The sequence below is a fragment of the Taudactylus pleione genome, unplaced genomic scaffold (genome assembly GCF_031769625.1).
Source record: "Taudactylus pleione unplaced genomic scaffold, aTauple2 ptg000026l, whole genome shotgun sequence".
Classification (NCBI taxonomy): Eukaryota; Metazoa; Chordata; class Amphibia; order Anura; family Myobatrachidae; genus Taudactylus; species Taudactylus pleione.
Window position 1 is genome coordinate 24,521,136 of NW_028284428.1, and position 26,415 is coordinate 24,547,550.

A 26,415-nucleotide genomic window follows, 5' to 3' on the forward strand; every position below is an offset into this window, starting at 1 on the left:
ACATAATGGTTTCATGCTGACGACGCAAGATGGCATCGTCAGGAGCAACATAAAATGGTGTTGTGCAGATTCTAATTTTACAATTTAGGTCTCAGCCAATCATCTGGCTTCGACTATATATATATATATATGACAGGCTTAATCCACGGCAGTCAACCATCTGGGGTGCCCTTGGTATGTGACCACACCATCTACTTAAAAATATGTATGGATTAAAAAATCATTCAGCAAACACTGGAATATCCTGATGACGGACCCCATTTTAAAAGAGTTATTACCCACGAGACCACAGGTCGTTTACAGAAGATCTAGAAACCTCAAAGATCTGCTAGCTCCAAGCATGTTGAAAAAGAATGAAAAATCAGGTAAAGATGGAATCCAAAAATATAAAGGTTGCTATAAGTGTGGACACTGTAACATATGCAAGTACCTCCATCCAAAAAGAAAAATTTTCACTAACTAGAATGGATTTAAAGAATATGGTAACAAATAATTTCTCAATTGTAATTCAAACTCTGTGATATACCTCCTGGAATGTACATGTAGATTTAAATATGTCAGGAAAACAAAGATAATATTGAAACTAAGAATACAGGAACATATAAGGAACATTAAAAATAAAGGAGAGGGACACGCGGTTTCTAAGCACTTCATCAATCAACATAACTCTAACCCGGATCATCTGACATTCAAAGCTATTGTACATGTTACTTTAGGTGAAAGAGGAGGTGACCTGGGAAATCTATTATCTAACCGAGAGATGTATTGGATTTTTGAATTAAACACTCTTGCTCCCACTAGCTTCAATGAGAGTTATGAAATAGCTCCATTCCTGTAAGAACCGAACAATTGTGGGGTGTGATATCTACAATTATATAAACTAATAAAGAATGCCCTATCTGGAAGCAATACCTAGCTGAGCTCAATAAGTACCTGGAAGGGAGACCTTTAGGGAATACTGAGTACAGTAGATCTCCCCACCCACATGGAATAAGCCTGCTGATTATTTGAGATTAAATGAATATTCAGCAACTACTGATGGAAATTAATGGGATGAAAGGATTAAGGGTAGGAAGCTATGTACGACCATACCACTGTACACATGCTCAATCTCATCTGGTCTTGGAAGCCAAGCACAGACGGGCCTGGGTTAGTACTGGGATGGCAGACCCCCTGGGAATACCAGGTGCAGAGCATACCGCCACCCTGATGTATATAGCATCCTGCCCTTCGAAAACCACCATCTGAAGAAAGGAGAGAATTGAGAATGGAATACATTAAAGGAACTATAAGGGAAGAAGGAGAATAACACATAAACAAAGACAAATATACAGATAAAGCCTTATTGAACTAATTTGGATCCTAAAGATATGAATTTATGACAACAACCGCGTGTCCCTACTATATGTGTATATATATATATATATATATATAAATATTACAATCCCAATACAATAATGAACAACAAACTATAAAGTCCTAACTGCATAGTTTTTATTATTGAATGGTTAGGTCTTGGATTTTATACAGCTTTTGTATATAGATTAGTCCTGTAATCAGATCACTTGAAGATAGGACAGTATAGACATATATAACCTGTTTTTTATATCTACACTCCGTCTTTTAGTAATTTAGTATATCTGGAATTTTTTCATAAGGAATTTTTTCATTAGGTGTGTTTACCCACAAGAAAAAATACTTTTATTCTCGCTATTTATAGAATGTTTTATTTTCAGAGTATACAACAGAGGACGCTGTGGGAACAGTATAAGCCCACATGAATACAGCATGGGGAGCCGGGCGGATGTGACGGAAGTCGGGCAACATGGAGATCGAGTGACGTAGCTTCTTTCCGGAGGATGGTGTCGACGTGGCCCATCAGAAGTTTGGGCGGAAGTGGAGAACACCAGGAGCATGGAGAATAACATCCCCCTGAAGGCGCATGGTTCTGACATGGAAGGTGGAAACCACGTGATGTAGCGTGGTTCCGGAGGCTGGTGATGACGTAGGCCATCTCTATTCCTAGGGGAGAATCAGGGGACTTTTGGAAACAATGGATTTATATGAGAACCATGTGACCGCTACAGCAAGCAATTATGGATCTTGTAGGCATTTTTGCTTAGAGACACTCTGTAGCGGAAAATATACTAGAAAGACAATTCCAGAAATGACGTATAGGATAGACCTGTCACGTGGTCGCCGGAATAGAGAATCATGGGACATGTAGTTCAAGGGTGCTTAGGGAACAGCTGTGACAGAGGGAACACGATTGGATGCAAGTAGTATTTAAAGGCTGTGACGGATCGGTTTTGCATTCACCACTGATATTTACCTTGAAAAAGATTCCAGAATTTCGGGATCGAAACGCGTCGGTACAGACGGGGGACCTCCGCGCTGGCAGATACTTTGCAAGACCCAGACGGTTAAGGAGGTGAGCAGTGCCCAGGAGTATGCCCGGGATACTTACTGATGATTGACATCACACGCTCATTGAGGACTGTCCGTTGACAGGACTCTCCGCCATCCGGTAATTGCAAACATTTGTCACTGTGGATTATCCCACCTAGGGAATGCTTTTTTTAGTATTTTTAATCATTTGTTGTATATGTTGTATATCTATTTTGTAATAAATTGTGCTTCACTATGTACAATTTCTTTTGCTCTTGATCATGGTACATCACTTATGAGAGCCACACTGAACGACTGAATAAGATTAAGGGAACATCACCCCTGTTCGGATTAGCATACCAAGCGCAGGTCATGTGATTTCTGCTTTTTCTATATTTTGCACATGTTGGTGAAGGTTGGGATACCTTTGTATAGAGATCACGTTTGTCCCGCTGCATGAGGTTTTTTGCGCACAGACTGAGTTATCTACACACACTTATATATAAATATTAGTTGTCGCCGTTTACACATATTGTATATATATATATATATATATATATTGATATATATATATTTTAAATATGTCAAGACAGTATGCTAAATATCTCTTTATATTCCTTTATCATGACACTTCAAAATTATTACTGCCACCACGATTATCAATGGACCAGTGAGCGACAAGGACATACAGTAGATCATGCCAATATAATGTGGTGGATGAATACGGTCTGAAAAGAAAATGCTATTTTAGTTATATAGCCACCAAAACAAGGCCACTGTGTATTATTAGGTCTGGATTTAATTGTATCTTTGTGATCTGCACAGGGGGTAAGAATTATAACATCCCGTCAGATGGGAAAACGTGTCACCACTTTTAAAGATTACAGGAATGGGATTATTAAGATAACACTTTAAAAACCCAAGAGATGACAGAAACCCTTGATATGGTTCAGTGCTCTGTGACCACACACATGCAAAATAAATTAAAAGGCATGAAACTGCTCCACTATGTTTTAAGTCATGCTAAGCTAAAGCAGTGAGCTTAAACAGCAAAGCCCCACGGGTTGTATGGATAAGTGATTCCATGCAACTGTTATGAGGACTAAAAAGTACAGTATGTATTTACTTAAACCTATCAAGGAGTAATGTGGGACACCGAAGTGTACAGGTAGCAGATTTTTTTATATTTTTTAATATATATATATATATATATATATATATATATATATATATATATATATATATATACAGGTTGAGTCTCCCATATCCAAATATTCCAAAATAAGGAATTATTTTGGCATGACTGAGATAATGAAACCTTTTATTTTTGATGGTTCAATGTACACAAACTTTGTCTAAGGCAAAATTATTGAAAATATTGTATAAAATTACCTTCAGGCTGTGTGTATAAGGTGTATATGAAACATAAATGAATTTCATTCCTGTATACAAACTTTGCATGAGCCACAAAATTTTTGAAAATATTGTATACAATTACCTGCAGGCTGTGTGTATAAGGTGTATATAACACATAAATGCATTCTGTGTGTATATTTGGGTCCCATTCCCAAGATATTTCATTATGATATGCAAATACTCCACAGTACGGAATATTCCGTTATACAAAATACATCTGGTCCCAAGCATTTTGGATATGGGAGACCCAACCTGTATATATATATATATATATATATATATATATATATATATATATATATATTTATACTCTTCTACATTTTCCATTGATTTACCATCTCCGATATAAGAACTCCAAATTTATTTTTACAAATATCAAAAACTCTAAGGGGCCTATGTATCAAAGCTGGGAGAGAGAGAAAATTGTAACAAAAAAATTACCAACCAATCAGCTCCTAGCTATATTTTTTAAACACAGCCTGTAAAATGTAAATTGGAAGCTGATTGGTTAGTACTTTATCTCTCACAATTTTATCTCTCTCCCAGCTTTGATACATAGGCCCCTAAGAGTGCATAAGAACAAGATGAAGTTGGCATGACTGCCCAGCTTGACATAGAAACATGACTTATATATGCAGTGTAGGGTGGCCGTCAATAGCAAACAGTGAAGACCCTATAACATTTGGAGACCTTATAACATTTATGAATATTACAAATGCTACTGTGAATCAAAGTTTTTGGATTTTAAATAATAAAAAAATTTAAAAGTTCATGAGTTCAAAAATGCAAAAAAATTAATTTTGCTCCATCTGATTGGCCTGTCTTCACACATACCCATATGAAGGCTCTGTGATGCTTTTGCTATATTATTAAATATTTAATAACTTTTTATTTTACGTTCAATACATAAGAAAAAATAGGTAAATTAGGAAAAATATAGACTGTTCCATGATTTTTTCATATATATATTTTGTTACTTCTACTCAATCTGTGATTTCCTGAATATTATTGTAACAAAAATATTGTATATATTTTACTAATCAAACATGTAGTACCATGTGGGACCATGTGGGAAGTAGTCTGATTAATTTTTATTATCAATATTATATTATAGTAATACAGCATAGCACCAACACACCACAGATTTGAGGGGCCATAAATCCCATTGGTAAACTGGGAATCATTTGATTGGGTTGGATACGGGATGCTGGCATTCAGAATCACGATGCCGGCATCCCGAGTAGGTTACAATCGCGACAGAAGCACGTAAGTATACTACCCTTCCCCTACCCCCTAACCCTCCCTCCCTGCTGCCTAAACCTAACCCTCCCCAGCAGCCTAGCCCTAACTCCACCCCTGCAGACTAACTCTAACCCTCCTCTTAGTGCCTAACCCTAACCCCTAAATCTTACTCTCCTCCTATCCCCAATACTTACTGTCTGGATGCCTGAGCGCCATAATTGTGACTGGTGACGATATTCTGGTGCCAGTATTATGAGCGCTGGCATCCCAACAGTTGGGATATAAACTAAATCCCATTTGATTGCATTTCACTCACAGAGAAAGCATACTGTACTTCAGGGCCGTAACTAGGGTAGTTCGACCAGTGCCTTGGCACAGGGCACCGCAGGGCAGGGGGCGCTGTTTGACCCTGTCAATTTTACTGTTTATTATCATTCTTACTTGTTGCTTCCTCTATTTTTATATACAGCATCTCCTGGCCTCCCCTATCTCTTCCCTGGCCTTTCTCCATCAGATCACGGCACTTTTTCAGATGCACTATCTTATATCCCTATTTAAAAAATGGAGGGGGGGGGCGCCAATGCTCTCTCTGGCATAGGGCACTAAAAAGTATAGTTACGGCTCTGATGTACTTCCAGGATTAGAGATCTCAGCTCTGTCTAGGCTGGAGGTTAATCTGTTAATCTGCTCCTGGGACAGTGGCAGGTGGGGAGTTTGACTGGGGTGGTACACCTGTTAAACCATAACGCAGGTGTCCTAAGGTGAGTTCAGGGAGGACAGAAACCTCCCGTGGAGCAAAAGGGCAAAGGACAGGAGCTCTGTCTAGGCTGGAGGAAGTTTGTTTGTTTGTTGGTGTATATATTCCACAGCTCTCTAGGCAAAGCTGACAAATCTTGCTTAGTTATTTAGTATCGAAAAAGTAAGCTATAAGACAACAATGCAACAAAGCGACAAATCTTATATATAAAATTCATTGATCTGTTTGTTTGTTTGTTTGTTTGCCTGTCCGGTTATGCATTCAGACACATCTGCACTGATTGGGTTGAAACCAATGCAAGGTGATCCAGTTGGATCCTGGACAGTTTTTATGGGGGTTAGGGTCCCGGCCGGACCTCCCGTTGGTGTACGCTAGGCAGAACTTTGACCTGGGGAGTCTGGGCCTTCCACTGGATGGATTTGGCTGACATCACATAATAAAATTTAATAACTTGAAGATTTAAACCCGGGAAACGCCAGGTACTTTAGGTAGTACTTTTATTAGATATATGCGCCGAACCTCGTGTTTTGGATTTGGTTTTGGATCTGGATGTCCCCTGGTTTTGGATCTGACTCTGGTTTTATTTTTTTTCCTTTGTGTTTTGTTTTTTGTTTTGGAACTGTTTTTAAAACATCATAAAAACAGCTAAAAGCACATACAATGGGCCTGTCTTTGCTCCTACAGTATTATTAACCTCAATAACATTTATTTCTAGTCATTTCCAATCAATTTGACCACCTCACAATATTATTTTTTTCATCTAGTTTAGGGCAAAAGGTTGCATCCAGCTAGCTGGCTGACTAAGTTAAGCGACACAGTGGGCGGCACTAACGCGGCAGTTCAGCTTCCAATTTCCAACACTGATACAGTGTGTTATACAGTGTGTATGTTGGATACACCAATTGTGAACTTACTGTGACAGCAGTGTCCTCAGTACATGGAATGGCAATGCTGCGGTGCTGGCAGTATCCTCAGTGCAGAGAACCGGCAGTGTCAGCAGAGCGGAGGTGCCAGCGGTGTCCTCATTGCAGGTTTGCTGACTGTGTTGGCAGTGCATGGGTGTTCTCAATGCAGGGTGCCGACACTGTCGGTAGCATGGGGGAGCCAATGGTGTCAGCAGTGGGGCAGCCAGTGGTGTCAGCAGTGGGGGTGCCGACAGCTGGTGTGCCGGCAGCGGGGGAACCAGCACCACATTCTTTTTGGTGTTTTTTTCCTACATTCAAAGGGCTTAACGCTGATTGGCTCAGAGCCGTGACAGACGGCTCTGTCAGCCAAACAGCGCTTTGCCCATTGAAGGCAAAAAGATTTTAAAAAATGGCCTCTCGAGGCAAAACCTCGAGATCCGACAGCAGATCACGAGGTTTTTCCTTGGGAGTGGGATTCGGGGCAGGCAGGGAGATTGAAGCTTTGCTTGGATCGCCCCGGATCCCTGAAATTCGGGGGGAATTCGGTTCTCTGAGAACCCGCTCATCCCTAACTTTTATATTCTTATATTTTTTTCTACATGGTACTTAAATTGGTGCCTTTATTGTAGGATTTCATCACTAAAATTTAATATTTTGTTGTAAATTAACCACCACTTGCAATGCTGTCAGTTTTTTGCTAAATATGAGGCTTGATCTTGTTGCACATTGTGGACTTGTGGTTAGCAAGATTTCTCTACAAGATGTGATAATAACAATTAAGAATTTACCTTAATTTTTCCTGCTTTACATTAATGGACCATAGCCTATATATTATAGTGGGACAAAATATTACGTAATAGCTAAACTGTCATGTACAGAGAATTGTTTTCATTTGATCAGATTCCATAGGTACATTATACCCAGGGCAAGCTAGAAAGGAGTGGTTCGGATTCAGAGAAATCTGACAGAACTGAATTTTGGAGTACCGAGTCGAAGCGAGGCTTCCCTCAGTTCTTCCCAGCTAATTCAGTACTTAAAACAAGATAATGGAAGGAAATGTCGGATCTCGCATGATTTGCATTGCATATAAGTCCCTCCCTGTCATATTCCTTCTACTTTTCATTCATTCCTGAATCAGCTGCGCTTTTGTGCAAACTTTGTTATGTGTTAAAGATAGAAAAATTGGTTAATAAAAAAAAGTGTGGGGTGCCCCCCTCCCCCAAATCAGCAACCAGCCCTGGAACCCTGAGCCTGGACAGTTAGAGGAAATAGGAAAAATGTTAGGATCCCCCTTCTTCCCAATAATCAGCACACGGCTGAACCAGCCGTGGGGTGGGGGCGTATAACGTTAGAGCAGGGAGACACAGTGTAGGGTTCCCCTGACATAATGTTAATCAGCCTCAAACTGGTCAGCCCAGAGCTCCAATCCCTAAGAAATTTACCCATCTTCCCACCTTCCCCCTGAGGGGCAACCACCCCTAGGCTGAAAATTGGTTAACTTTATGGCAGGTGGACCCCATGGTGTATGTCTCCCTGCTATAGCGTTAACTCCCTGGCTGGTTCAGTCCAGCGCTGGTTATTGGGAAATAGGGGGAACCCCATACTGTTTTTACCCCTTATTTATCCAATGTTAGCCCAGGCTCAGAGGTCCGGGACTGGTTACTAATTTTCTATTAGGCCTTTAATTTTAGACTCTTAGTTCTTGATTAATGAAAAAAATCTATAGGGTCATATAGGTTATTAAACTGCCATCCTCTCTGCCACTACTGTGTCACTTTGTTTAATAGATGTGCTATATCCTTTTAAACTGCCATGTGTTTGTGCCGCTGCTCTGTCGCTTAGTACAGCCAGCCAGCTCGCTGCAGTCTTTGGCCAATAATGGTGAAAACAATATTGTGAGATTGTGAGGTGATGAAAATTGACTGGAAACGACTGGAAATTAATGTTATTAATAATGCCGTAAATAATAAACAGTAAACTCTCACACTTTTTAAACTTTGCCAATATAATAGAGTCAGAGAACAGACAAACTCGCATGTTTTTAGACTAAAAAAACTCTCACGATATAAACTCTCATCCAGATATTTTCCCATTTTGAAGATAAAACGTGACAAATGTGAGAGTTTACAGCTAAACTCTCACATTTTCTAAACTCTCACCCTATTATTATTATTATTATTATTATTAACCTTTATTACATTTGGCCCCATGTGTCATCATGTATTGTAGGACAAAATATATAACATTTGCTTAAAGGAATTGACAGTGTACAGTACTGTACATTTGATTACAGGTGTGAAACCCCCACCTCTTTTTCAGGACCAGTCACTTTACTGCATGAAACCACAGATTTCCAGATTCTTCCTTTCCTCCTTTCTCCTCTGTGTAAGTCGGTTTCCCCCTGATGATGGCATGTCACATCTGGGTCTTGCACCACCTTACATGCATGTTATCCCATGTGTGCAGAAAGCAAGAGAAGCAAACTGTCTCTGAAATGTACAGTCATAGATTTAAGAAGGAAGTATGGGTGGAGGGATTTTAACCTCTTCATTGCTTTTCACTCCTGTGCTGAGGCCATTTTTCAAAGCATTCCAACATCAATATCACTGATTTTTTAAGCAGTGCCTACATAAAGTCTACCTTGTTTTTTTTCCAGAAATAAATTTTTTTTAATAAAATAGTATTTTTGATCATTATAAGACATCAGATCATTTTTTTTATTGCATTTTCAAGATAGAAAAACAAAAGTACATTTTATTTTTTTTAATAAAAAAAACACATAAATACTTTGTGGTTCTTGCTTCAGCATTAAGTTGCCTTTCCAAAAAAAAAAAAAAAAAAAAAACGCACTTGAAAATTTATTTTATTATTTATTTTGCTAATTTTTGCTATCTATAATTAAACTTTTCTAAACTAGAAAATGTACTGCATTAAATAATGGGAGAACTTATTTGTTTGACACAAGATGTGGAGGTCTGGTCCTTAGATCACCCCAACTGTGGAAATTTGTATTTTTTCTGTACTATTTTAGTCATTGTCCTTGACAATGACTATCTACTAAAGGGACACACTGTTCTAAAGATGGGTTGATAGGACCCTCCTCCCATTTATGGAAAAAGTTTTCTGTAGTCCAGGTTATTATTGCTCATTGATCAAAGGTGATCACCAGTGAATAATGGTTAAATGAGCATATAGTTTTAGAGAGGGGACTACCTGATATACTGCATATGGTCTAGTGATCACAGATGATCATCAGACAATAAGTACTAAGGGGGATATTCATTTGAAAGAGGTGACCAATCTCTTAATGTTTGTTGGACAAGATCTAGTATGAAAGAGGGGACTTCCTCTCTATGCGCTAGTGCTGGGGACTTACAGTCCATCCCTAATTCCCTATAAATACTTTTCTTATTTAAACTGATGTCAGCATGTATGTGTGCTAGCATCACTGCTCTGATACTACCCACTGGTGATTAGGGCTTGTGAGGAGCAGGTAATTGCTTTTTAAGTGGGACACAGTTTTACAGTGTCTGCAAATAACAAGTCTGTCTCTTCAATGGCAGCATAGTGGTTAATATAATGTGGATGGCGGTTGACTATTAATTAAATAAGGTTTCAGCGGAGGATAATCATTTCAGTAGTGTATAACACATTTTTTTCTTATTGGTAAGGTAATGGGAAAATGTATTTAATGCTTGGTGATCTGGATGCTAGTAATTGAAAGTGTGTCAGAGTGTGAAGAGTAAGAGGGCTATTTATTAAATATGGACTAATAATGTTGTAGCTGTTGGTGTAGGAATAAGTGGGTTTATTACATGTGAATACTATTAATTTAATGTCTGTGTGGTTTTGGGGGTAGGGGAAATAAATGTATTTATTAAGTAAGAATGCTATTAATTTAATATTTGTTGGGTGGAAATAAGTAATTTCATTCAATTTCCAAGGTAATTTATACATCAATTTAATACGTTGATGTATACTATTAATTTGATTTCTTGAATGATTGGGGAAAATAGCTTGATTTAGTTAATGTGAAAGCTATTCATTTAGTAATGTTCATTTAATTTAATTTGCAATTTGCAGGTAAGGAGTAGAGTTGAGCGGGTTCGGATTTCGAAGATCCGAGCCCACCCGAATTTAGCAGATCTGAGTTGGATCCAAGCAGGCTCGATTTTCCCTGCCTGACTCAGATCTCAAACCGAGGCAAAACTATAGAGTCTGAAATCTTGCGGTTCGCAAGCTTTCATCTCTATGGTCAAAGTAGTATATAAGGGACCACCCGACGGACGCCATTTCACTCCGGCTGTGGAGAATGAACAGGGAGGGTGGGTAGTGTAGGGCTGGGAGAGGTGCTGTCTGCTGTGTCCTGGGCTGGTGCTCATCCATTCTGGCTGGGCTGGTGCTGTCACTGTGCTGTCTGCTGTGTCCATCTGGGCTGTTGCTGATCCATCAGGGCTGTCTGTGCTGTCTGCTGTGTCCTGGGCTCATACGTGCACGCAGGGGGGTTTTCCGAGCACCTAGAAACCCCCCCAGCACGCCACTCCATCGCAGCTCAGCTTTATTTATTTTTTTTGTAAAGAACCTGACTGATGCTGGCTGAGCTGGCTGTAGGGGGAGCTGCAGCTGTAATGCGCAGCTCCTCCCGGGCAGTTCCCATGGTGCCCTGCCATTGTGGAAGGCTGAGAGATCGGAGCCTGCTGGGTGAGTCAGTGACCGGCGTTCTCTCCCAGACCCGCACCACAGGTAGGTGTAATGTATTACATGTGGGGGGAGCCGGTGGGGGCGGAGAGGTGATCTGTAATTAGCCATGCCAGCGCTTGTGTCACTGTGTATTTCAATGAGTGTGTGTCTGCTTTGTCAGTGTGTATGTGTGTGTGCCTAGGGTATGTCAGTCTTGTGTGTGTTTAGCATTGTCAGTGTGTGTGTGTGTGTGTGTGTGTGTCTGTCAGTGTGTATGTGTCTAGGGTTTGTCAGTCTGTGTGTGTTTAGCATTGTCAGTGTGTGTGTGTGTGTCTGTCAGTGTGTATGTGTCTAGGGTTTGTCAGTCTGTGTGTGTTTAGGCTTTATCAGTGTGTGTGTCAGTCTGTGTGTATAGACTTAAGTGAAGTGTGTGTGCCTTTGTCAGTGTGTGTGTGTGTCTAGGCTCTGTCAGTGAGTGTGTGTGTCTGTCTGTATAGGCTTTGTCACAGCAGTTTGTGTGTCTCTCAGTGGCGGATCCAGGGGGGGGGGGCGATTAGAGCGATCGCCCCCCCTAGCAAAGTCCGTCCCTGCAGTCCTGCACTACGCATGTTAGATCCCTGGCTCGGTCTGGCTTGTAATGGAGCTTAGCCGAGTTACAGGAGCTGACTGCATGCAGGAATTACTTTCTGTACACTGCAGTCCTCCCCTACCACCGCGGAGCTCCTCGTTCACATAACAGCCTAATAAATTATGCAGGCTGATCCGTCTCTGCAGATTTAACTCCTGAGTTCACACACCCCCAGGAGTTAAATCTGCAGAGACGGATCAGCCTGGATGATTTATTAGGCTGTTATGTGAACGGAGGAGCTCCGCGGTGGTAGGGGAGGACTGCAGTGTACAGAAAGTAATTACTGCATGCAGTCAGCTCCTGGAACTAGGCTAAGGGCTAAGCTCCATTACAAGCCAGACCGAGCCGGGGGTGGGGGGCTACTGAACATTCAGCTCATGGAGCTGCTGAGGCTGAGCTGCAGTACAGAGATCTGTAATAGCAGCAGGTGTGATTCTGTCCCCCCCTCTCTCTCTTGGCCACACTACACTACGCCCTCTCAAGTCTGCACATGAAGCAATATGTTCACCCTGCTCTGCCTCACCCAGGTAAGTGGCTGCAGATTTGGGCACCCAGCTGGGGCTGAAAAATTACTATTGGCATCTTCCTGTGTCTACTTTAAGCAGGTTTTAGTGCTGTTCCTGGGCATTGTGCAGGGGGAACTTCCTGCACGTGTTTGATATCCTATAGAAATCTATGGGCTTCCTTCAGCAGAAATCTCCAGAGAGTGGGATCCTTCTGATCCCTTTTTCCCCCTGACAGCCACGGGCAAAAACATAGAAAGCATGGGACAGCTGTTATCGGAACAGTTGTCCCGTGAGTAAGTAATCATGCCAATATAGATACGGTAAGGGGTGGGATGTACATGATACATCCTGTCTACAGTGGCTGCATAAAAATATATCAGGTTTTTATCTGCAAGTGCAACAAAAAGGAATAAAAAATATAGAAATTGTAATAAGCCATACAATGGACCAGAAAGGGGAGGTGCCAGGACAGGAGTCGTGATAAATTATAAAAATCGCCCCCCCTAAAAGAAAAGTCTAGATCCGCCCCTGGTCAGTGTGTGTGTATATAGGCTTTGTCAGTGTGTGTGTATGAGCTTTGCTAGTGCAGTGTGTGTGTCTGTGTCAATGCGTGTGTGTGTAGGCTTTGTCAGTGCGGGGGTGTGTGTCAGTGTGTTTGTCGGCATTTCCAGTGTGTGTGTCTGTGCGTGTATATATCACTGTGTATGTTGCAGTGCCGCCTTTTTATTTCTTGGAGGAGCTGAAAAGCTCCACATAAATATAGACAAGTAGACCAGCGCTCCAAATTAAAAAAGTTCAACAGCCGGGGTGCAGAGCCTAAAAACTAAGCAGACCGCTCAGTCTTGAACATACAATCAGATACAGGGAGCACTAGTCCTCGGGTACCCAATAATCCAAGCTTGTTAATCCGTTACTGTACAACGTTTCAGATGCAATTATTACATATTTCGCCACAGTAATGGATTAACAAGCTTGGATTATTGGGTACCCGAGGACTAGTGCTGCCTGTATCTGGTGAGATTTTTTGCCATTGGTTTTGTACCCAAGTATTGGAAACCCCCCTTTCAAAATCCTGCGTTTGCCACTGGGGCTGGTGCTGCTTGTCCATTCTGGGCTGGTGCTTTGCTGTCTTATGTGTCCATCTGGGCTGGTGCAGAACTGTAGATACATCCGGGCTGGTGCTGTGTCCATCTGGGCCCAAGTTCTGGACTAAAAAAAAAATATATATATATATATAATATATATATATATATATATATATATATATATAATAAAAAAAATAAAAAATAAAAGTGTCTTTTATATTTTTGTGTGCATGCGTGTTAGGCTTAACTGCAGTGCTGCACAACATCCAGCCAGCAACGCAAGTGCAACCTAGTGCTGCCCGACTCCAGCCGTGCTAAAAAAAAAAAATCAATAAAAGTGTCATTTATATTTTTCTGTGTGTGTGTGTGCATGCGTGTTAGGCTTAACTGCAGTACCGCACAAAATCCAGCCAGCAACGCAAGTTGCAATCTAGTGCTGCTCGACTCCAGTCATGCTAAAAAAAAAAAATCAATAAAAGTGTCATTTATATTTTTTTGTGTGTGTGTGCGTGCGTGTTAGGCTTAGCCGCAGTACCGCACAAGATCCAGCCAGCAACGCAAGTTGCAACCTAGTGCTGCCCGACTCCAGTCGTGATCAATTGGTGCTCTGGGCCCAAGTTCTGGAGCTGAAAATTTTTTTTTTATCTACTATTTTTGTATGTGCGCACGACTGCACGTGTGTGAATTTTGCAACCGCACCTTAGCTACACTATTGGTGCTTGTGACACTGCTTCAAGACCACAGAAAATATGAAGGGTTGTCACATGACAGGAGAGCAAGGCCAAGAACCACATGTTGTAGCAGCCGTCAGCAGTGCAAGGCCGTCAACTTCCTCGTCCTCTATGAAGGCCCATGCCCCAGGGCTTAAGTCACGCCATCGATATGGTTAAGCTACTTTTACTGAAGTTAAGAAAAAAAAATCGAAAGGAAATTTGCCTTTAGATAAACAAAAAATTGTCAATATGCCATTTACTACACGAAGTGGCAAGGAAAGGATAAGGCCTTGGCCTTTCTTTATGAAGACTGCTAGTTCTGATTGTGATTGCCCTTTGCAAAAAACAACTGTGTGCCCTGAGAAATCGAAATCACAAATCCCCGAGGAGAGTGCAAGTGTGTCTGCGGTTGCCATGTGTGAGTCAGGCCTAAATACTAGTGTACTGGAGGATCCTCCAAGTTCCAACATTTGTGTGCCCTCTGTAAATGTGGGGAAGGGCAGTCAACATCTTGCAGACGTAGTCAGTGAGGATGCTTCTGTGGAATTGCACATGGGGAGGAGGATATTTTGGTAATTGAAGGTGCTAAGGATGATGAGGATGTTGTTGATGAAGATGTTGGTGATGAGGATGTTGATGCCGAGGATGTCCTTTGTGTAAGTAAGCCAACAGCTGTTGCCCATGGATTGAAAAAGCCAAAGCCCATTGTTGTCATGCCAGGACAAAAGACAAAAAAATCCACTTCTCACATGTGGAATTATTTCCACCACAATCCGGACAAAAGTTGTCAAGCCATATGTAACCATTGCAAAGCAAGAGTGAGTAGAGGGAGGGACCTAAACCACCTGGGAACCTCCTCCTTGTTATGTCACTTGGAGCGCATTCATCAAATATCAAAGTGTATGTCGCCACGTTCCAAAACTCAAAACGTAACAAGTCCAGTGTCACCTACCTGCTCCCTCTCTGTGGGATCCAAGTGCCTTCGATCTCCAACACCAACACCTGCATCATCATCAACATCCTCATTTGTGATCAGAAGTAATTTAAAAAAACAATTGGCTATTAAACAGTCCTTTGATAGAGGAAGTAAGTATAACAGCTGTCACCCAGTTTCACAGCAGATCACTGATGCCATGACGGCTGTGCTAGTATTACATGGTGATAATACCAAGGAGTATGAAGGGGAAATTTGTGTCCTATCTGACGCTTATGTGGATGTTGATGATAAGGATGTGGTTTGTGTAAATCAGCCACCAGTGGCAGCAGTTCTTGCTAATTATAAAAAATAAAAGCCAGAAAAGCTACGTCTTGGGTGTGGAATTATTTTAATCTAAATTCTGACAACAGTAGTGAAGGCATCTGTTTCATTTGTAAAGCCAAAGTTAGCAGAGGAAGGGACGTTAACCATCTAGGCACCTCCTCCCTGTTATGTCATTTGCAGTGAGTTCATGCAATTTGTTTAACAAAATTATCATTTGTAAATTAATAACAAGCAGTCCAGTATCAGCTTCCAGCAGTTTGGACCAGCACATGCAATCCCCACCACCAACACCCTCATCATCAACCTCCTCCTTAATAATTGTAGGTAGTCCTTCCAAAAAATGTTTTGTGGGGGCCCAAACAAACCAAGGAGCCACAAAAGTATCAGTCCTAGTGGCTAAAGTGCTTGGTTTGTTAAACTGTGCATGTCCTTTTTAATATCCCACATAAGAGTAGGTGGGAGGGACAATTCCATTTTAACCTCTTTCCTTTACATTTGGCACAATTTGGGGCATTGCCAACTGACATTATTATAGTTTATTAAACTGCCATCCTGTCTGCCACTGCTGTGTGGCAATGTTTCATAGATGTCCTATATTTTTTTAAACTGCCGTGTGTTTGTGCTGCCGCTCTGTTGCTTACTTTTGCCAGCCAGTTCGCTGCAGCCTTTAGCCTGTATTGGTGAAAAATAGTGAAATTAATGTTGTGAGCTGTGAGGTGGTTAAATATGCCAAGAAATACCTGAAAATGATTGTTATTAAGGTTAATAATACTGTAGGAACAAAAACAGGCCCAGATTATGTGGTTTTAGCTGTTTATATCATTTTTTGGAAAAAATACAGATCCAAAACCAAAACCTAAAAGCAAAACACCAAGGAAAAAAATCCAAAACCAGATTCAGATCCAAAACCAGGGGAAATCCAGATCCAAAACCAAAACCATAACATGGGGGTCGGCGCACATCTCTAGTAAGGAGGTCTAAGTCTTAAATATGGGTACTATTGAATTAAAACTTGGTGTGGTTTGGGGAGTGTGGCTTGATAATTGTATTTACTGTTGATAATGTGCTAATAATAAATGAGTTATTTTTTACATTAATTTTGTTTTATAATGTATTTTAACATATGTGTTATGGTTAGGTGCCTGGGAGACAAGAAAAAAATATTTCCAGGTAAGTGAGAGTTAGTTTATTAGTTATTAATTAGTTTAAAATTACATTTTAATAGATAGGATAAATTGTCTGCATTACAATGCCATCCACAGTAGGACACATTGCCTGTTTAAAAAAAACTAATGCTCTATATTATTAAAAGTAATTTAAATGTTCTCCATGTATTTAAAGCCATATTCAAATTTAAAATGAAACTAAAAACAATATATTGGCCTGAAATGACTGGTGGCAGATTATAATAATTTGTAGCACAGTTGATGAATTAAGATTAAAGGATATTTCCACCTTTGCGGTAGAGATGAGTGATTAATTTTTACTCGGTTATGTATGGAACTCAAAAATTGCATCTTATTGGCTATCCGGCTCTCTCTGCTTGGATAGCCTATAAGATAAATCCGAACTTGTGCTAAATTGTCGAAAAGAACCAAATAAAACCAAACCACATCTCTACTTTTTGGACAATTTTGTATTTAAATATTTAAATACAAAAGGCCAATAAAATCATACTTTGTTAACTATTTTACATTAATACTGACATATTGTGAAAATGTAACTAATAATGTTTAAAAATATTTTCCACTAGAAAATCAGTGGTTCGTTTTAAAAACAAAAATTCTATACAAATGATCCATTACTGTGGTTAAGATGTAATGTATAGTAATATATGGGGTTGTTATCTTTATTCAATGTTTGGAGAAACCTATCAACAGTAGACTAAGATCACTGATCGAATTAAACATCTTAAAACCGGCTGCATATTTCTTAGTGATTCCACAAGATTCATGATAACTTATTTTAGAGTTTACTGCGAGGTTATAAAAATAAATATGACCTATTAGTAAGAATGACTGTCATGAATCCTAGGCTACATACACAAAATTACTTCAAGATATTATTAGTCTTGTCAGATAGGCCAGACTCCTACCACCATCTATCTGGCATTTTCTAGAGATAGAGTCAGGCATATTGTTACACTTTGTCCCAGAGGTCTATGTGGAGCCTCTATTATGACAGTATATTGTATTTAGTCTGTACAGTAATAGAAAACTGAATATGGAAAACACTTTTTTTAATGAAATGTTATCAAATAACTTTTTGTTTATTACTTTCTTTTATTTACTTGTAGTTAAAACTACTACAACTTATCTCTCTTAGGGGTCTATTTACTAAGCAGTGATAAGAGACAGAGTGAAAAGTGATAAGGAAGTGATAAGGTGCCAGCCAATCAGCTCCCAACTGTCATTTTTCAATGGCACCTTATCACTTTTCACTCTGTCTCTTATCACTGCTTAGTAAATAGACCCCTTAGGTTGCAAATAATAAACAATTGGAATTTGCACAGTATACATAACATTTTGTTAAAGTATACAGATAAATCATATTACTTGGCAATATGAGAATGGTACATTATAAGGCCACCGAACATCACACACATGCAGTATGTGCTTATGAACATCTCATTTCAAAACCTTGGGCTTTAATGTGGAGATGGTCCCCTTTTTGCTGCTATAACAACCTCCATTCCCCTAGAAATGCTTTCAAATACATATCGGAGCATGGCTGCTGGGATTTACACCTATTCAAGCACAAATGCTTTAGTAAGGCCGAGCACTGATGTTCACAAGACTTAGCTCATATTTGCAAACCAGCTTATCCCAGAAGAACTCAATGGGGTTGAGTTCAATACATGTGCATACTTTTTTGGTACACCTGTGGTACAGAAATGCATAAACATGTACATCTAATTCAACATGATCCCCATTATTTTATCCAAAATGTTTTAATTCCATAGAAAATTATTCAATATACAGAGTTTTGTTTATTTAATATCATTTTTAGTATAATAACTATTATTAGGAACTGTGGAAAAGAGAAGCTTTTTGGATATTTGCTCTGAGAACCTTGATGCCGGGTGGGCTCAATGACAGCATAGAGCTCAATGGCATATGTTAATGAAGGTACCTGAAGAGCCGTCTACAATGTCCGAACAGACTGTGTTAGGAATAATATTGCTGTTAATTTGCTGCACTGCCATATTCTGCACTTCTGTACATGGTATCATAATAGCGGTCTATGGCCTGGTGTTATGAGTGGATATTTTTAGATAGGACTCCTTATAGTTAGGTCTGTTTTTCTATTAATTTACTCAGAACTTCAATTTATAATGTTCTTTATTTTATTATTTTATTTCATATTCAGATTCTATATTGAGCACAAAAGAGTCACAGTATAATCTTAATGGGTTTATTTACTAAGCATCAGGGTCTAAAACCCGGCGTGTCCGCTCATGTTTATGCCCAAAATTTAAAATGGCAATGTATTTACTATCCGTGCTTTGCTAGTAAAGTCATTGTCCTTTTAAATTAGAGCATAAACATGATTTAAACCGTCTGGTTTTAGAATCCAATGCTTAGTAAATACACTTCTAAGTTTCACTTTACGATAGGATATAGATAGATAGATAGATAAATAGATACATACATTCATACATGCTGTACATACATGCATACATAATACATGTATTTATACTTTTTTTATACTCACATCTCCATTTAAAATATCAAATTGCTAATATTTTGACTGTGCATGTTAAATGGTCTGAAATTCACAGCCTATTTCTAATGGCTGGGTGTTCTTGTATAAAGCCTGTTTACAAATATTCTGCTGTATCCTTGCAAACTAATATAACTTCCCCTAACCTAGTCATAAAGATTCCCATCCTTTTCCATCATTGCCTCTTGTAACTAAATTGTACAGTGTTGAAATACCTATATAAAAGGCATATTAATTTAATTTGATACTGTAGCCCAGACTAGACTTGACCCATATCCCCACTACACTATTTTAATTCATACTAACCTGTCCCTATTGTTTCCTGAAAAAGGATACGTATGGAGATATTTCACTCCCAGAAGGTTTAATGTATGTCGGATTTAACTTTATTAGTGGAAATGAAAAATGTTGATATATCCCAGTGGACAAGGACATAGGGATCAAAGGAATTTACAAGGATGATCAGCTTAACTAAACAAATTGCAGTCAAACCACCACATATGATCTTTAACACATTTAAAAAATTCCCAAGTGTTGACTTTTGGCTTTCATTTGCTCATTACTACAGCTGTGTTTCCACCTGGTATTCTCCTTACAAGAAGCCAGAAATCTATTCATGATTAAGGCCTCAAAGACAATTTCTCTAGATCCTAAAAATAAATCCCCTATTTACAATAAATAGTAAAGTTCATTTTTTAATGGAATATAATTGATAGCTTATGGTAATTTATTGGGTCATAATAATTGTATTGCTATGCTCATTACCCAATGCATTTTGTAAATGAAATAAATTAAACTGTATGCTATAGAGATTTAAAGTTTGATATGTAAGGATAATCAGTGTCTTTACTGTAATGTCACATAATAATTTAATTAAATATCAAAACCATTGGTGAAGCCCAGATGGATTATTTGACTACATGATTTAATGATATAAGGAAACATTTATCATAGTGCCATCAATAGAATTATATTTTAATGATAAAACAATTACATATTATACAGCGCTGAACTTTCAAGGGTCATAATCGAGACATATTCACCTAAAATGTACTATGTGGCACTGTTCAAGCTTTCATGTCTGCAGTGGTTTTGGCCTTTGGATTTAAAAGGGCAATTTTATTTAATTCAAAGCCAGGCATGTTTTGTATTGAATATAATTGCCCGTCTAAATCCAATGACTGAAACTGCAACAACACGGAGGCTTTGAAAAATGCTGCTTAATAAATTTGGGGTAGAGATGTGTCCTCATACATCTAATGTAGCGGCACAAACAGAAAAAGAATATAGCATATCTATGAAAACAATTGTAAGTGATTGCAAATCACTTCAAGTTTACTTTTAACAAACATAAAGAGCCTGTTTGCACTGTATTGCAGGTGCCAGCTTGTGTCAGACAAACATACACAGTGGCAAAGATGCCTGCAGACTTTTACATGCTTCCCACCCACTAGATCTACCTACTACTCTCTCCAATGGCGATTAGTATGTAGTATTGCAGCATGAACTATAGCCCACACCCTCTCCATACACTCTCCCGTGTGAAATTGCTTGAATTCACGAGGGAGGGACTTACATGTAGGGAGGCCTAAAATTGTCAAGATTTGAAATCTGGGATTGGAGCTTCCAAACCCAAGATTTTGGGGCTAGTGATCGCATACACTGTTTAGTTTTTTTTATGTGGGGCAGCGCTGAGCAACTGCAGCACTCAGATTCTGCCCCGGCCACTGGCTGTGCGGCTGTGCGCAGGGTGACGTGACATTGGAGGTCATGCTGGGCAGTCCACCCCTTCAGCCGCGCCCATCTGCCCCATTGACCAATTTAATCCTGGGTTTCCTGGGAATCCCAGGATTGAGTATTTTTCACTCCCGAATCCCGGGATTGAAAAAATTACCTGGGATTGGCTTCCCTATTTAAATGCAATCCAAAACATGTAAGATCTGTTTCTTAAATCCTAGATCCAAACTTTGCGAGAGACAGGTCTCAGTTGACTTGGAACCCCAATATTCAAGTGTTTCCGGTTTTTAGCAAAACCAAATTTCTCATCTCTAGTAATAATTAATATATAAAGTAGCAGAGTATAAATTTTAACTGTTAGTGGAGAAAGTTTTTTTGGCAGCTATAGAGCGGAATTATTATCAGCCACCAATATTAAAGCAGCCCTTCGTGACTGACATTCTTTTGCAGCTTTTGGTGGTCTGGTGCAGTTGGAATGAGGAGAGAGTGAGAGAGAGAGAGAGAGGAAGTTGGAGGCAGTGTCCCACCAGCCCCCAGTCTCTCTCCAGCCTCCACAGTCTCTTTCCAGCCTCCAGTGGCCCTCTAGCTGACACAGTGGTTTTCCAGCCCACACAGTGGCCCTCCAGCCCACATAGTCTCTCTGCAGCCCCCACAGTCTCTCTCCAGCACCCAATGTCTATTTACCAGCCCCCACAGTCATTCTCCAGCCCACATAGTTTCTATCCAACCCCCCTGTCTCTTCCAGCCCACACAGTTGCTCTCTAACCCACTGTGACTCTCCAGGCCCATTGTGACTCCAGCCTCTAGGGTCCCTCCAGCCCACCCAGTTTCCCTTCAGCCCCACAGTCTCTCTCTTGTCCCCATAGTCTCTTTCCAGCCCCCACAGTCACTCTCCAGCCCACACAGTGGCTCTCCAGCCCCCAGGGTCCCTCCAGCCAATAGTCAGCCTCCAGCCCCTATAGTCTCTTTCCTGCCCACACAGTGGCCCTCCAGCCCACACACTTACTTTCTTCTGGCAGCCCACCATGGCTCCTCTGCTCCGTTGAAGCTGTGCAGCATTGAATGATATCATGCAACTGCGCCACAATAAATGAAAAAATCTTTATTGCACTAGCCACTGCCAGACAGTGTAGTTATATAGGATCTACAGCAGCTCCCCTGATGGATCTCACTGATTGTGCCCTGCTGATAATTGCAGGAGTGTAGGCAACTGTTAGATTTAGTTAATCTGTGTAGTTCTAGGGCTCCCTGGAACCTCAGGGCCTAGTACAACTGTGCCTCTAGGCTCCAGCTGTTGCTGGACCTGCTTGGAAAACCCAGACTTTGTCCTCTGTACACCTACAAATTGGGGCTGACATGCCCCATTTGTAAATCTTTCCCCATCACCGCCCCCAAACGGCTAAAGGCTGTCACGCACCTGATGTCTGCAGCCACACTGTATTCGACGCAGAACCCAATCTGTCCATGTAGCATCAGGTAAAAAAGTACATCACTGAATTATCTCCATTGTCTGTTCATAGATTTATTTTAATACATTTTGATTGAATTTATTATATACTGTAGTAGCAAGACAGAAAAAAAGAAAGGGGTTACACAGGAATTATTACATGATAAATGTGGAATAAAGCTATAATAAATGTCAAGTATTAATTATTGAAAGGTTGACAGTGCTAGTATAGGGTTTTTTATTTTTTCATAAAAGGTATGATAAGGTTCTTTTGGGTATCATGGCAAATTTTATTATGAATGAGATTGAGATTTGTTTGAAGTAAGTATAGAAGTTTTGGTAAAACTATCATTCTGTCAGTTTCTAATCTGCCCAAAAAGGAAATTCCTATAATGTGTTTATTGTTTATCATGTGTTTCATTTCTGTTAATAGAAGATTCATGTGGCTTTCATAGAGTTGAAGGTAGGAGAGGTACAGTATAATGATGCCCAGATGTTAGAGTCTATGCCGGTGGCATATTTCTTAAGCCGCCATAGAAAGCATGTTTATTGTTCAGGTGAGCCATTTTTGCTTCAGGCTCAAGTCGATGTACTTTACCACATTGGTTAAGAAAGTCAGTGCAGGCATTGCTCACAGGCTGCTAGTCCTATTAGTGTCCTGAGAGCATGCTTAGTAATAGAGATGAGCGGGTTCGGATTCCAGAGATCCGATCCCACCCGAATTTAGCAGAACCGAGTCGGACCCAAGCAGGCTCGAATGTTCCCGCCTTACTCGGATCTCTCAAATCGAGGCAAAACCACAGAGACGAAATATCGCGGTTTGCAAGCTTTCGTCTCTATGGTCAATGCAGTATATCAGGGACCACGCGATGGACGCCATTTCACTCTGGCTGTGGAGACTGAACAGGGAGGGTGGGTAGTGTGGGGCTGGGAGAGGTGCTGGTGCTGTCTGCTGTGTCCTGGGCTGGTAACTGCTGATCCATTCTGGGCTGGTGCCTGTGACAGCTGTCATTGTGCTGTCTGCTGTGTCCATCTGGTCTGTTGCTGATCCATCTGGGCTGTCTGTGCTGGCTGCTGTGTCCTGGGCTGGTGTTTTTCATGTCTGCTGTGTCCATCTGGGCTGGTGCAGAACTGTAGATACATCTGGGCTGGTGCTGTGTCCATCTGGGCCCAAGTTCTGGACTCAACAATAAATATATTATATATATATATATATATATATATATATATATATAGTGAAAAAAAGAAATCAATCAAAGTGACTTTTATATTTTTCTGTGTGTGTGCGTGCGTGTTAGGCTTAACCGCAGTACCGCACAAGATCCAGAGAGCATCACAAGTTGCAAGCTAGTGCTGCCCGACTCCAGTCGTGATCAATCTGTGCTCTGGGCCCAAGTTCTGGAGCATAAAAAAATGTAAATCAATTGTCTTTTTTTCTAATAATTGTCTGTGTCTGTGCGTGTTAGGCTTAGCTGCACAAGATCTATGAAGTTGACAACGCAACCTAGTGCTGCCCGACTCCAGTCGTCATCAATCTGTGCTCTGGGTCCAAGTTCTGGACCCGAACCCCCCCCCAAAAAATAATAGTGTCTTTTGTCTATTTATTTTCTGTGTGTGTGTGCGTGTTAGGCTTAGCCACACAAGATACAGCAACGCTACCTAGTGCTGCCCGACTCCAGTCATCACCAATCTGTGCTATGGGCCCAAGTTCTGGACCTGAAAAAAAAAATTGTGTCTTTTGTATATTTTTTTTCTGTGTGCGCACGACTGCACGTGTGTGAATTTTGTAACCGCACCTTGGCTACACTATTGGTGCTTGTGACACTGCTTCAAGACTCACATGACAGGAGAGCAAGGCCAAGAACCACATGTTGTAGCTGCCGCCAGCAGTCATTGTGATAATGCAAGGCCGTCAACTTCCTTGTCCTCTATGAAGGCCCATGCCTTCAATCCTCAAAGGTATCCCAACCATCATCTTTGCACAGTCCTCAACTCTATTAATAATTATATCAATCAGTTTTGAGCCAGCAAGCTGGATGCAACCTTTTGGCCCTTTAAACTAGATGAAAAAAATCAATATTGTGAGCTGTGAGGTAACCAAAATTGACTGGAAATGAGTGGAAATAAATGCTATTGAGGTTATTAATACTGTAGGAACAAAAAAAGGCACATTTTATGTGATTTTAGCTGTTCTTTTGATTTCTTAAGAAAAAAATCCAGATCCAAAACCAAAACACGAAAACAAAACACCAAGGAAAAAAATCCAAAGCCAGATTCAGATCCAAAACCAGGGGAGATCCAGGTCCAAAACCAAAATACGAGGGTTGGCGCACATCTCTACTTATTAACAGTACTGTCCCCCTCTATATATTACAACAATGTGCTGATGTACAGTAATTCATTACTCCTACTCTATTTATTACTCCTACTCTATTTAGCAGTCAGTGCTAAGTTATTAGTCTTCACTAGACTATTCACCTTGTTACTCTAAGGGCTCTATTTACTACAATCCGCATATTGAATGCAGATTGTAGTGTGATATTACCAACTGAATTCACATGCGAGAAAGCTCTTTCCCTGCGAATCCCCTCCGCACACTAGTCACAGTATTTTCGACAAACAATATGTGACTAGTGCCCCATGCATGCGCTGACCGGCCGCAGCTGCTACCCCCCTCGGCGCTAAGCCCCACCCCTCGGTGCTAAGCCCCGCCCGCCATGATTGTGGATCCCCCGCGACCCCCCCTCCTTAATTACACTGATGTGATGTCCTCCATGCCTCCAGTCAGCTGATATCCCGTACTGCACTGGGACCCGATCACCTGATGACCGGGCCGCAGTGCAGTATGGGAGACCAGCTGAACGGAGGGAGGACATCACCGGAGCCCCGACCACCGGTCAATGGAGTCAGGTAAGTAAATTTTTTTTTTACAATTTTTTTTTAATCAGTGTATCAGCGTGTGGTCTGTTTAGACCACACAGCTGATTACTGGGGCCGGCACCGGGCTCTGCTCTCCCCATCAGAGCAGAGTAGGAGTCCGGTAACTGGGGGAGACCCTGGATAACGCCACCTCCATCTGGCGTTATTATCACATGGCCTCCCTAGGTATTTTTTTCACAATTTATTTTTAGTAACTTTAGAAGATCACATTTCCTATTACAATTATGGGAAATGCAATATGATTACTAAAAATAAGTGATACTTAGGGGTTGGAGTAGAATTTTACGAATTCTACTCCAATTGCCCTGTAATAAATATAGGTGATACTAAAATAATGTGAAAATGGTGTGAAAACACCCCTTTTCACTTTATTTTAGTAAAAATAATATTAATAAATAGAGCCCTAAATCTCTGTATTGGGCCTTGTTCTCTTTATCCTGCTTCCCTGTCTACTGGACATTGAATTTGAATCATCCATGTCTGTAATTCATTGTCATGACTTCCAGTTTATGTCGGATACCACCAGCATGGATCGTAATTGCAACCGCGTATGCAGATCGGCTGATTGTTTCGTACTGCCCATGCGTACGCACCGCACTGCACGTGCTTGGTGATCACACTGCGATTATGAACGCACTCTGTGGAATCCATCGCAGAGTGAGTGACAGCAGGCCATGAGCATTTGGGGGTGGTGACGGGGGAGTGGTTGCAGAAACGCAGACCTGTCCGTTTGATCGCCGCTGCATGGGTGTGCATAAGTTACCCACTGCTATTGCCTACGCAGTATGAGTACTCACTGCATGCGGCAAGACTTGCAATTTCTGAGACAGGTCAAACCTGCTGTAATTGTGCGTGGCGGGCCGATGTTCTCTGATGTTACCGATGTATACGCAGGACTGAGTATGTGAGACGGCAGTAGTGGGCGTCTCTATGCTGGCTGAGTGGCAGCAGACATTAGCATATTTTCACGACTTCATTGAGTGCGAT

General features: G+C 40.6%; 1 pseudogene; it reads left to right on the top strand.

Annotated features, from left to right (window-relative positions):
• The first annotated feature begins 247 nt into the window (after positions 1–247).
• Positions 248–26,415, top strand: part of LOC148539273 (uncharacterized) — a 41,227-nt pseudogene continuing 15,059 nt past the window's right edge.